We start from the raw sequence: 14,044 nt of genomic DNA on the forward strand, positions 1-14,044 counted from the left end.
ATCAAGATCACAGAATACAAAATGAACAATTGGAATCCAATGTTAAAAAGAATATCATTTACCATAACACCAAATAAAACAATATTGAGATGATAAATCTTAAAAAATTGAATGGGTCAGATTTCTATCCTAAAATCCACAGAACATGGATTAAAGAAAAAGTTCTAAATACATTTAGAGACACACCATGCTAATAGACTTTGAGACTCAATATTTCAAAACAATCAGTTCTCCCCAGTTCAATCTATAGATTCAACAAAATCCCAGGGTACTTTTTTGTAAATTTTGCAGAAGTAATTCTATAGTGTATGTGGAAAGGCAAAGGAACTGGATCAGCCAGCATAATTTTGACTGAAAATACAAAGGTTGAGGATACACTTTCTTTTAGTTAAAGCCTTACCATAAAGCCACAGTACACAGTGTGTTATTGGTGAAATATAAACAAACAAATCAATGTATAGGCAAAGAAAGGAAATAGGTTGACACAAATAAAATATCGTTGATAGACTTTTTTAAAAAGTGCAAATGTAATTAAAAGAGAAACTATAGTGTTTTCAATAAATGGTGCTGCAAAAGTTGCAAATATGCAAGAAAAAAAAGTCCTTACCATATACCTCACCTCTTATACAAAAATTAACTCTAAATATATATCTATGAACTATAAAACTTTAAGGAAACATAGGAAAAAAATGTGTGCGAATTTGTATTAGACAAAAAAATTTACATCATCAAAAGCATAATAAATCATATCTCAAATATAAAAAAAATTTTGTTTTGTAAAGGACAGAGCCATAAGTTAGAGAAATATTTCCAAATCACACTTTTGACCAACAATTTCTAACCAGGACAAATAAAGAACTCTCAGAACTTGGCAATAAGAAGTCAAGCAACCAAATGTAAAAATGGATAAGCTGTCTGAACAGCATTTAACCAAAGAAGATAATGTGGATGGCAAATGTGATTTATCACAGGGAAATGCAAATGAAGACCATCAGGTGATACTACTACATACCCATTTTAATGGATAACTTAAAAATGGCCATGGCAAGTGTTGACAAGGATATAAACCACCTGGAACTCTAATACATAGCTAGTGGGAATGCAAAATTTTATAATTTCTTTGGAAAACAGTTTGGCAGTTTCTACAAAATTAAACATGTACCTGCCATAAGATCCATCAATCCCACTTCTGGCTATCAACCCAAAAGATATGAAAACTTATAGTCCTGTAAGAGCAGGTATATAAGATTTTACAGCAGCTTTATTCACAGTCATCAAAACTTGAAAACAATCTAGATTTCCAATGAACAGCAAATACAAAAACAAGGTGTGTTTCATTCTCACAATGAAATACTATACAACAATAAGTAGGAATACACAAACAACAGGGATGAAACTTAAATGTATTTTACTAAGTGGAAGTAACTAGACTCTGGGCTGTGGATGTAGCTCAGTGATAGAGTACGTGCCAAGCACACACAAGGGCCCAGGCTGGATTCCCAGCAACAACAACCCCCTCCCCCCAACACACACACACACACAGAAGAAGAAAGATGGTGAACTCAAAATGCTACACATTGAATATTATATATAACGTTCTGGGAATAGGAAAACTTGAAAGAAAATAGAATACTGGCTTCCATTGGTTACATGTTGAGAGGGGCAATTGTTTATAAAAGAGGCAGCAGAGGAAAATTTGTGTGCAACTGTGGTGAGAGATACATGGATCTAGACATTAGTCCACACCCACTGAGCCATTCACCAAAAGGAATGAACTTTACTATATTAGCTTTGCTTACTTGTTTGGGTTTGTTGTTGTTGTTGTTGTTTTCTTTGTTTTTCAGAAAACCCATCAAGAGGGTGAAGAGGAAAAGTAGATCCCAGATCATGGTAGATGAATTTAACTTATGAAAAAAACAATTACATAGCATATACTCTCACAGAAGGAACTGGAAAAGAGTCAGTGATCTAAATAAAGTGTTTGACTAGATATCTAAAGAAGAAGGACTAAAGACTATAGAGAAACATCATACTCTAGTTGGTAAATCTGTTTTTTTCCAGAGGGGTTTGAGTTAATAGATCTGAAACTATTTTATTAATATCCTGAGGTTGAATAAATGATCAAATATATTTTAGCTAGAGAGAGGCCCCTCAAAGGCAAAAAAAAGAAGTTGCAAATTAGAAAAGGTGAAGGACTAGAATGGAACTTAGTGCCGGATTGATGTCAGGTAGCAATAGAAATGAACAAACTTAAAAATTAGATAAATAATGATAAAGAAGATAGGTGGTAATGATGAAGATAAGATAGATGGATATCTGGATAGATGACAGATGATAATGATGAAGGATATATATATATACATACATATATACATATAATATAGAGAGAGACAAAGAGAAAAATAGTAGGTGGATAAAAATAGATGTATATATGCATTAGCTAGCATCTATATATGTATTTCCCAGCCCCATCCTCTAGAATACAAGCAGTGATACTATAGCAGTGAGCACACCTAGAACCCAGATCTTACTTTCTTATTTCCAATTTCTAATATAAGCAACTAGGACTCCTTGAAGAACTGGTTGATACCAGGTCTATACAGGAAAAATACAAGATAAATTGATATAACATTTATGTGGTATCATAAAAATTAATTTTTACAGATGAGGAGCATAAAAAATTACCATTACAAAATGAAAGTAATAATTACTTCAGGCAAGGTCCTGCCAGATGCTACAATTAGTAGCAAAAGCTTATAAAGCAACAGGATATTTGCATAGTATCAAATGATCATCCCACAAATATTTAGTATATTGCAAATTATAAAATGCATTGTAATATAAGACAGGAAAAAATGTTTGTAGTCCAAGTGAAAAGTACAAAAGCATTTGAAAGAAAGTCTGTGTATTCTTTTCTCCCATCCACAGCCTTATTTCAAAAATGTTCCTTCCCTTATGGTGAGAATGCTAGCAGACACCATCTTAACCAAGTGATCAAGGTTGACATTAGCAGTAATAAAAATACATTAACATCATATACTCCTGATACAATGATTTAACAAGAAGGGCACATTATCCCTGCTCTATTGTTCCCAAGAATGCACAACTTCAATTTAATCAGAAGAAAACATCAAACAAAACAAAGCTAAGAGCTTTTCTATCAAGCAACTCATGGGTGCTCTCCAAAAGTGTCAAGGCCATGAAAGACAAGGAAGGAAAGGCAGAAGAACTGACTGTCAGACCTTGGAAGAAATTAAGAAGACCTAAATGGAAAATGGTATCCTGGATTATAACTTTGGATAGAAAAGATACTAATGTAGAAAATGGTTATGCATATGTTCTACTGGTTCTGCTTTTATGGGCAAACACTGTCTGATAGACAGGTCAAATCAGCTGTTTCTGAGTCATCTATCCAACAAGTACATCTCTATGCCTCCTGTTTCTCTCTCCTCTCTTGGTCCCACTAAGCACCTATCTGGTGAGTGATGTCTACAACTCCCATGCTCTGGTCTCTCTCAAAATGATGCTCTTCCCCAAGTCACACTTCTCTGTGTTTTTTTTTATTCCCCATAATGCCATATGTAAGGCTATATTATTGTATCCAAATTCAGGAATAACTCAAAGTAGAGGATAAAATGAATTTTAATATAAGACAGGAAAAAATGTTTGTAGTCCAAGTGAAAAGTACAAAAGCATTTGAAAGAAAGTCTGTGTATTCTTTTCCCCCATCCACAGCCTCCTTTCAAAAATGTTCCTTCCCCAAATATTCTTTCAATTCAACTGCCTATCATTTTCTTATGCTCAACCCCACAGGAATTAATCTGACACAAGAATCCATTCTGCTACCTCTTTAGGTCAAGATAATTCATAACAATTTAATTCCTTAATTTAGAACAATTCTATGAAAAGGGAATACTACTTCTGTTTATCTGGATATTGTTTCATCAGATATGACATAATTTCTGAAGAGTCCTGCCTGAAAACGAATTATGTTTTAAATTATGTTAAGCAGAGCTGTGCCATTTGTGCCTTGAACAACTCCAACTCACAGCTTCCATTTAGGAACCTCTTCTTAAGTTAAATTAATTTATTTTCTGTTTCTAAAATTCATCCCCAAGTCATTAGGAATATAAGAAAAAAAGCTATATTAGTACACCTTTTTTCAAGGTTCCCAGTCCTCTGTCTCCTGCAGATATCCCAGTAAAATTCAAAATCACCTGTACCTTCATCTGGGTTTCATTCTTAGTGAAAGGAAGTACTAGAGTTTGTTTTCCTTACATCCAACATTCCAAGAGGTGGGAAATGTGAAAGAGGAAGCTACCATTTCTTTTTTGGGTTTTTTTATTCTTCTTGAAACCAGAGTTGAAGTCACCTATATTGCTCCCCTAGAAATCTGAAGAATGAATGTTGGATTAAAGCCTGATGTTTTGGGATAATTTTCGGTTCAGTGGCCAAGTGTCCATAATATCAACTCACAGAAAATGATCTTGTGACAAACCTCCCACGTGATACTAAATCCACCAAAAATTCTCAACAACCTGAAACTCTGTATTTCCATTGTAATTCCATAAATTCCATAAAACATACATCTATTTATAAAACATGTACAGTGATGCTCAGGTAGGCCTCTCTCTCAATGTGACTTTGTTCCAACAGATAATCTGCCCCACCCTGCACCAGTGATTCCTTTGTGCTAAATAAATGAAAGTGATACTTAAAGAGTGGGTTATAAATGGGGTCAGGATAGCCTTGAATAGGAAAAGTGAAATGATTCTAGAGTTTCAAGCACTCTGTGAAGATGTCTAGAAAGCATTGGAGGCTAACTTGGTATAGCATGAACTCAGGGCTCATCAAGGAACAAAGCCACAGATGTTGGAAAGAAAATGTCAACAATGGCACCAAGACAATGACAAAATTCATCTTTATCATTTTCAAAGATGTATTTTGGACATAATCTGAGCTCCAAAGAAGATGGAGTAAATGCTATATTTATTTTATAGAGTGAGCTCCTATTTCTCCCCTATACTGAGAGGAGTACTACTAGTGCCAGAATTCAAATATTCAGGTATTTGTAGACTGTGTCTGCAGAACCTTGCAAGTCAGGCTTTAACTGTTACTTCTCCTGTCCCATTGCTGTAGCAACAGACACTTCTGTCTGCTTTACACAATAGTCTTTTGTACATCATTTGTTTAAAAAATAGAGTTCTATTAAAAATACTATATTTATAGCTATCTGTATTGAGATAGCAAGATCAAGAAAGAGATGGGTAGACAGATGGATATGTAGATACAGATAGACACTGTGTGTGTGTGAGAGAGAGTTATTTTTGAATGACTTCCAATGATCCCCACCCACTGGAAGTCACGGTTTTTTGTAATCCCCTCCCCTGTGTGTTAAATGGACCTGTTCTTCCTTAAAATAAATAAAACACAGAAAAATTATAGGATGTTATTTTGAGATTATATTATATAAAAAAGTGACTTCCATCTTGCTTTTACTTTCTCTATAGCTGTTCTCACTTGCTCACTCTGATGGAAGCCAGCCGTCATGTTGTGAGGTGCCCCATGGGAGATGGCAAGGATTTGAGGGTGACCTCCAGCCAACAGCCATCAAAGGACTGAGACCCTCAGCACAACAAATCATGAAGAGCTGAATCTTGCCTAAACAACCAGGTGAGTGAACTGGGAAGCAGATTCACCTCCATCAATTCCACAAATGAGGTTAGAGCCCCAGCTGACATCTTGACTGCAAATTTACAAAAGACCCCTGAACTAAGCTGGGTCCAGATTCCAGCCCATGGACACCACAGCTGTTAGTTTTAAGCCACTAAATTTGGGGGTAATTTGTTGCACAGCAGTAGATAATTAGTAAAAATAACCTATAAATTGCATAAATATGAATGTATATTTAAATTATATATTTATTTATTTATATAGACTATTACAAGTTGGCCTAGAAATCTGGAATCCTGTCATAATATTGTTCTTCTAGGAAAATAGGCTGTACATTCTCAACCTTTTTCCTTAAGAACTATCAAAACATCAAAATCATACATTTGTAACTTTAGGACTTTCTACATTTAAAGCTCACTTTTTAAAAAATTGTTATTTTTATTGGTATTCATAGGATCTAAGTTGAATAATTCTGTGATAATTTTATAATGTTTACACTTTTTATGTATTTTCCAAACTTTCCCCAATAAATATATCCCACATTTTTTTTTCCTGGTAAACTCAGATTAATCATTTAAGGACCAACCCAAATACTTCTTCACCTCAGGCCCTCTCTCCTCCTAGGCAGGATTTAGACAGCCCTACTCAGATCCTTTTTGACCTTCCCTTTCTCTTAGCTTTCATCCTCTGCATCATAACTTATACTTTTAATCTGTCTTCCCGGTTGGACCGTGTGTGTATTAATTGTCTTCATGTGCTAGCAAAGTGTTCTCACAGAGCAGGTGCTCAATAGAGCTGATGAAAAAAGGATTGAATAATCAAAGTAACTTGAGAAAATATATTAGGCACTTGGAGGTATTAATAGTCATTTCAAGGACTGTAATGAAGAGTGGATTAAGAGAGACAGAAAAATTTCTTAATAAGAAAATCCTACATGTCATCTTTGCTTAAGCCCTTTGGGTGGTTCCCATTCCTCTTAGGAAAGGATTGAAATCTTTATGGCCTGGCTGCTGCCTATTTCCACAGTGACTCATCTTTTCCAAACTTCCACAACTCCTGGTCTCTTTCTGCCACTTCATCCACACAGGCCACCAGACACATATTTGCCATATGTCCTCAGCCATTTTGCCAAGGCTGCTGTTTTTCCCCAGCCCATAGCATTTCCCTCACCTGCTATAATTTTATTTTGTTCTATTCATGGCATCTGTAGTTTTTCCCCTATCTGTGTGATCACTTAATAGTCCGTCTACTAGTTGACAGCAAACTTCATGAGAAGAGAAAGAGTCATTTTTCTGCTCACCAGTACTCATGAGTGATAGATAGCCTTTATTTATGGTAATTTGCTAAATATATTCTCCAGTTGTACCATGAAAGGCACAGTTCTCCATTATAGGATTCAAAATGCCGGTAAGCTATTTGCATGGCATTTGAGGACAAGTATGGTCTGAAGGTGAATCTGATTAAGCCAGAATAACCATGCAGGAATGATTACCCCAAAGGTCTATCTATTGTGCTCCACCATCCATCCAAGACTCTTGCTTCTCCAATTCTGAGGAACATAAAAGAAGACATTTTGGTTGACAGTTCAAACTCACCTAGACATTAGCCATTGTGAATCATACTAAAACTCATAGATTGAGTGCTGAGCACTATTCTAAGAGGTTTACATGTATAGACTCAACCTTCCCACAAAACTTTGAGATAGTAACTGTCACCTGCTTGTGACAGGGGAGATGGGGGCACTCACATAACAGCCAAGGCGACAGAACTAGAAAGCAGCCGACCAGGAATTCAGACTCCAGCAGTCCTTAGAGCCCCCGTGCTTCAAACCATTGCAGGACATAGGCTTTCTACTGGTAGAAACCAAGGAGCTTGAAGTTGCAGCAAACTTCTTCCAAGAACAGGAGTCATTCTGTGTTGAAGATTAAGGAAGATTTCCAAATGCCTTTCCGACACTCTTACCTGTATCTGCTCCCCTCTCGGGGGCCCAAGTACCCCGAGGAGTATAATTTATATTCTCTGTCATGATTCAGAACACATATTATGAATTCTAAGTCTCAATCAGAACACCAGGTCTACCCACTTACTTGTTGTATAGACTTGTGAAAGATTTCCAAACACTCTATACCTGTCTGAAAAGGAGATCACTAGTTGTGCTGTGTTGTTGAGAGTATCAAGTTAATGCATATGTAGGGTTTAGCACAGCACCTGCCCATAACAGGCACTGAATTAGTGAGTTATTACCACTGAACACACACACAGTTAGCTTTCTGTGGCTTTTTTTTTTCATTCTATAAATCCACTTGTCTGGTTTATAACATACACCTTTCTAATTTCCATATCCAGTGATAAGATTTTGGTGACATCACACTGTTGAGGACATATCTCTTTCATGAACATCAGGTTCACTGTGAAGGAATAGATTTGTGGTTAGTAACAAATAATTTTCACTTTCAGTTGTTGGGTTGATATGCCCATTGGTTAATGGAGTTACTGAAAAGCAAAGCATAACCCTGGTTCACAATATTTATTTTGAATTTTTAGAAGTAGGATGCTTTTCTCCATCTCCAGTGTTGACTGCTGCATCCCAAATGCCTATGTTCTCATCTCTTTGCCACAGCTAGCTGGGGAGGTTACCTGGACCAGTCCTTTTCCATCCATCCATCCATCATTTTCCAGTTTTCTGATGCATGAACCCTTGCTAGAGCTGGGAAGCAGCATCAAAGACAGGTTGTGCAGCTTATTACTGAGTGTAAAGTACCTTGCAATCCCTGAGTGAAAGAAGCTATAGAAATGCAAAGGATTCAGTGTGATTTTATCTGCCGAGTAAGTTCAGGTCAGATCATCAGGCAGGATTTAAGCCATATCTCTTGCTTCCTTTGCTATTGTGGATTAAAGTCTGTCCATTTTAATGTTCCTTAAATGTAATTTTTTTTTTTTCTGGGGATAGCTAGACATGCAATGCTGAGAAGGATTGAATTCATTGTGCTGCCATAGGGATGATGATGCTGGCTCAATTTGGGATGCTAGGAGAAAGCCAGAGGACGCTGAACCCTCCCACTGTTGCAATTCTCACAATGCAATATAATTAAGGGGAAGCAGGAGGGCACCTAAGCAAAATGTTAGAATGCTGGGCAGTTTGAGAGCGGGGTCAGAGAAGGTTGAACTTGCAGAATGGCTCCCTAGTGGGGGGCGTTATCTGGCCAGAATGGATGAGGAAGAGAAGAGCGACAGGATCATCCAGAGGATTGCTGAGTGTGGTGAACTGCTGGAGGGCGATTCGGAACAAACCACCAAGTATTAAAAAAAAAAAAAAAAAGAAAGAAAAAGGCACCCTGGGATTAATTGTCATTCCACTGGCCTGTGAGGAAACTGATACCAAATATAATTGAATTACTTTGTAATTATTTCTTTTGGAGTATTTAACCTAAGCTGGTCTTTGGAGATGGATTTTCTCTCCTCTCTCTCTCTCTCTCTCTTTCTTTTTTGCTTTGCACTGCAAATGGTTTTGCATTACGGATATTTTTTCTGCTTTACTGTATTATCTTGTGCAAACTACTCTGGTTTGTTTTCCCCCCTCTTCCTTGCCAATGGGGTTGTTTACTTATCGGAATTAAAGTCAGAAGTGAGCGTCTCTTGCCAGCAGGACAGAATTTCTAATAAATATGTAAATAACGCCTCTCTCAGCTGTGGCTGCGGGCGCTGGGGCTGCTCTCACGCGGCCCACCCAGGCCAGTCTGGAGCTCAGGCAGGCTTGGAGAGGAGGAGAGATTTCCATCATTCTGCAGATCAGAAAGAAATGAAATTAAATTGAACCTGAGAGGGCAAAGGAATAAAGGTGAGGTGGTAAGAAAGGGCACCTGTCCTTGTGGTTGCAGAGACGGGTCACTTTCTTTGGCCTGTGGGTGAAAGCATCTGAAGGTTGACAAAGCCCATCATAAGAAAGGGACTTGGAACATTCAGAGTGGATCTAGATAGAGAAAAATAAATGTTTCCACTGCAGGCAAGCCATGATTATTTCAATAATAATCATGGCAACACAGTTACCAATCACCAGTACACCTGCCTCTATCCCCATTCTATGTCAATTGTAATTAACACCAGGTGCCTACATTACACCTTGAACTCAAAAAACATTTGAGTACATTTATTATCCTTTTGCACAAAAAGGAATAAAATCAAGCCTCTACAGAGGTTAAGGACACACTGTGGAATGATGTTTAAGAGCAAGCACTCTAGAATCACAATATAAGAGATATTGAATTTTCCTGTGGCACTTACTACCTGTGGGCCTCAGTCTTCTCATTTGTTCATTCAATAAATATTGAGTAAGCACCTACTCTGCACCATATAGGTTTTATGATATGGAGATACAGTAGGGAACAGAACTACAGGAACATCCACTGTAGTTAACAGTAGTGGTTCCTATATACCCAAAAGTTGCTCTGAGTACTAAATGAATTGATAATCCCTGGTATGTACTAAATCCTTGAGTCATTCATACAAAAGGGCAGACCGCAGATGAGAGAGCTCTACAGCTCAGACTCCAGTTGTGAAACAATGTTCTGTTTCTGGTTCAATAGAGCTCTATTCAGATGGTGGGAAAGTCTCTCTTCAAAGTTCTAAAAATCTTGAATCCATTTGTATCTTGTCAGCAGGCTTCAGGAGAGAGCGGTTGAGGTCTGGCATAGCCAAACCAGTGATGAGCTGAGGAGGTGTATAATAGGCAGAGATGTGCTAGGGAAGCCACTTGACTTCCTGACACCCTTCCTCTACTTCTTGGGGGGTCCTATCTCAAATTCTTAGGATTCCAGAATTTGCTTTGGGTGATAGTGCTCTGGCTACAGTTACATCTCATTTATTCTCAGGCCCAAGCCGATTCTCCTGAAGAAGATGTAGCTTCAGTTAAATGGCAACGTCAGCTTTGTTTTCTGTTAGTCTGTTTTTTCATGGATAAAGCAAAATGAAGGGGTGGGAGTTGGGGGGGGAGGGGGCGCCTCCATTTCTAGTGCTCTGGATTTTCTCCCAGCTTAATGGTTTTTGCAAAATGAGTTCCTGGAAAGGAAATCCAGGGGTTGAGTGAAGCAGAGTATCCAAGCACTGTCAGAGTGGCACGCTTGGGTGAGTCTCTCTCCATGATAAAAGAAAGAATTAATTAGAGCCATAAATTATGGATTACTAATCACTGCACATTATAAGGAAAAAGACAGGCAGCTAGCTAGGTTTGGTGTTTTAAGGTCCAAATATGTATTTGCATATCTCAGTATAGCCTCCTCTGGGGGTTCTCGCCTTCCCCCTCTTCCCTTAACTTGGGGATATCTGACCTAAGTAACACCCTAAAGGCATTATTGGCTTATCCACTAGAAAACTAAGTATGCATCAGCTATAGAAGCCTCAAGGTATAAATGGGAGGCAGTGCTGGAATCACCAAGCAGAGTGGCTGCTACCATTTGGACTGAGGCCATAGCTAGAGAGAAAGACAATTTTGTTACATATTAAACAGCAACCTCCAAGTGTCAGGAAGCCATGGAAATAGACAACCCATACCCTCTCAAAAGTAAAATTATTCATTTTGATATTAGGCAAGAAGACAAATTTCAGAATGAAATTTCTAATATCATAGAATGTTAAACAGCTATTAAAATGATATTTACATAGAGTTTTTAATGATATGGAAAAATCTTATAACCTTAAGCAGAAAAAGTGGAATAAAAAATTACATTAATGTACAAAATGATCTTAATAAGGTTTTTAAAGCACAGGGGGAAAGTTTGAAGGAAATAAGCCCAAATTTCAGCATAGTAGAATGAGAAATGTTTTTCTTGCTCTTTTTAAAATGTATGCATTTTCCAAACTTTTAAAACATGAGCATGTATTACATTTTAAAGTAATATGAGGGAATGAAAATTTAAACCTCTGCCAGCAATAATTCTTAAGTTGATCAAAGACCACTGATTCATTCCAAAATGGTGGCCATTGAGATAGTTGAGGGCAGAGGTGATGGGCAGCTTAGAAAAGACACTTTATGATCAGTGAATTTTCTTTATTGTTTCTGTTCTCCAGGATATTCTTGCTCTTCGGGGATCCATGTTAGGACATCTAGCTTAGATTTGACGATTAGCTTCTGAAAAGCTCATCCTGACAGCAATGTAAAGAATATATCAATGGAGTTCCAGATTCAGGAGCTTGGTACAAATCTATCCAGGCAAGAAATACTAGCTAGTTTCGATAAACGTTGAGGCAAAGAAAATGAGACAGAAGAGGACACACCTGAGAGCTAGTCAGGGGCTTAAATCAATAGGTCTTAAGAATCGGATTTGAAAGGGGAAATGAATAAGAGAGTTAGTTGTCCATGATCCCTCCATTTCTGACTGTATAATGATAGATAGTTTATAATTTACTAAAAGAAGAATCATTAGCTTATGATCTCATATTTCATTTAGGAGTGGAGTAAAATATCAACTCTATCACCGCATACCAGAGGTATCACAAGCTTAGTAGATTAAAATAACATTAATTAATCTCAGTTTTAAAGAATTCAGAATTCAGAAGTGACCGTGTGGCTGTGGCTCAGGTAACAATCAAGATGTTGGTCAGAATTGCATTCATCTGAAAGCCTGATCTGAGGGGACTGGAGAATCTACTTTAACTTTCCATGTGGCTATTGGCTGGAGGCCTCACTTCCTTCCCACACAGGCTTCTCCATAAGAAGGCATTACCCCTGTTTCCCTCAGAGTAAGTGACCCAAGAGAGAGGAAGCATGAAACGGAAATGCTTCTTATAGCTAATCTCTGAAAGTGACGGTGCTTTTATTAAAAGTCACTAAGTCCAACCCACCGAAGATGGAATTAGACCCCACCTTTATGTCAACTAACTTGTGGACACATTTTCAATCACCATAGAAGGGGGTGCTAGATCAAGCTTAGTTTTTTTGACCTACTAAGTTTGAGGGATCATTAAGAAATGCAAATCTCATGTCTAGATAGGTAGGGAGCTTAAATAAGGAATTAGAAATGTGATTGTGAATCTTCTAGATTGTAGGGTGGTGGAAGATTCGAGCATGGATAAGATTTCTTAAGAAAAGTATGGAGTAAGAGAGAAGACAAGAAAAAATCATCAAAGGTTAAGGAACTCCGTCACTGAATATCGGGACTGAGGAAGATGCCTTTGCAAAGGGGACAAAGAAGAAAAGATGAGGGGCAAGAAGCAAAAGCAGAAGCGCATGTTATGAAAGCCAAGCAGCACCAGGAAGAAGAGGAGCTGAGCAGAGTTTCACCTGACCTGGTAAAATACAAGGCTAGAGGTCAAAATGTGGTGGGTGAGTGCCTCAAGATAGTTCGATTTTAAAAATCATTTTATTTTGAACTGAATTTACAATTACAGAATATTTACACTGCCGGGCCCCTGCCAGTAGGAAACCAATATCCTAATTTGTGATTCATCCTCTATTCATTTCTTTGGCACAAATGAGCAGATATGTGTACACTTTCTTAATTCCTCTTTTACATGAAGGGAAGCATACTAGATATTCTTTTGAACTTTGCTCTTCCATTTAATAGCGTGCCCGGGAAAACACCCAGTATGAATTCATAGGGATTTTCCTCATTCTTTTTTTTTTTTTCCCTCAATGTCTGGGTAGCACTATGTTGAGTGGATAAAGTACAGTTGATACAACTATTCTTCTATAAACAGAGTTTTTAAAATTATTTTGCGATTACAAAAAAATGCTGCAATGAATAACCTCATGCATTGCATATATATTTTTGTATTATTGGAGATACATCTTCAGGGTAGGTTGCTAGCTTTGGAATTGTAGGTTGAAAAGCAAGTGCATATATAGTTTCATCAGATATTGAAAAATTATCTTCAAGAGGATATGAGAGGGCCTGTTTTTCCACAATCTCACTAGAAGCACATGTTGTCAAATTTTTAAAATGCTTGCCAAGCTGTTTTAATTGGTAAATCACTTATTATGAACAATCCTGAACATTTTTTTTTATTATTTGAGAACCTTTTTAAATATGTGATTTAATTCACTAATTTTCCTTTTTGTTACTTTGGAACAAAAAGAAATCAGAATTTTGGACACTCATTATAGATTTATTGACTTAGATTATGCCCCCTGTCCCAATCCAAACTAAATTTCCCACTGATGAGTTCTAGTGACCCAAGACAGACTTAGTTCTCAGAGTCCTTCTCCTACACAAACAGAAATAGATTAGACTTTTCCTAGTTTCTAAGCAGAAGGTTTATCAGTTTGCTAACTTCTACCCAACCATTTCTCACTTGCTAACTAACCTTGGATTTCTGCTCAAATAGATTTCTTGGCTCCGTTTAACATGTTATTTTACTTGTGACTCAGAGACATTCT

This window comes from Marmota monax, unplaced genomic scaffold (genome assembly GCF_021218885.2).
Source record: "Marmota monax isolate L192 unplaced genomic scaffold, Marmota_monax_Labrador192_F-V1.1 WCK01_AAM20220418_F8-fsc00105, whole genome shotgun sequence".
In the NCBI taxonomy this organism is placed as follows: Eukaryota; Metazoa; Chordata; class Mammalia; order Rodentia; family Sciuridae; genus Marmota; species Marmota monax.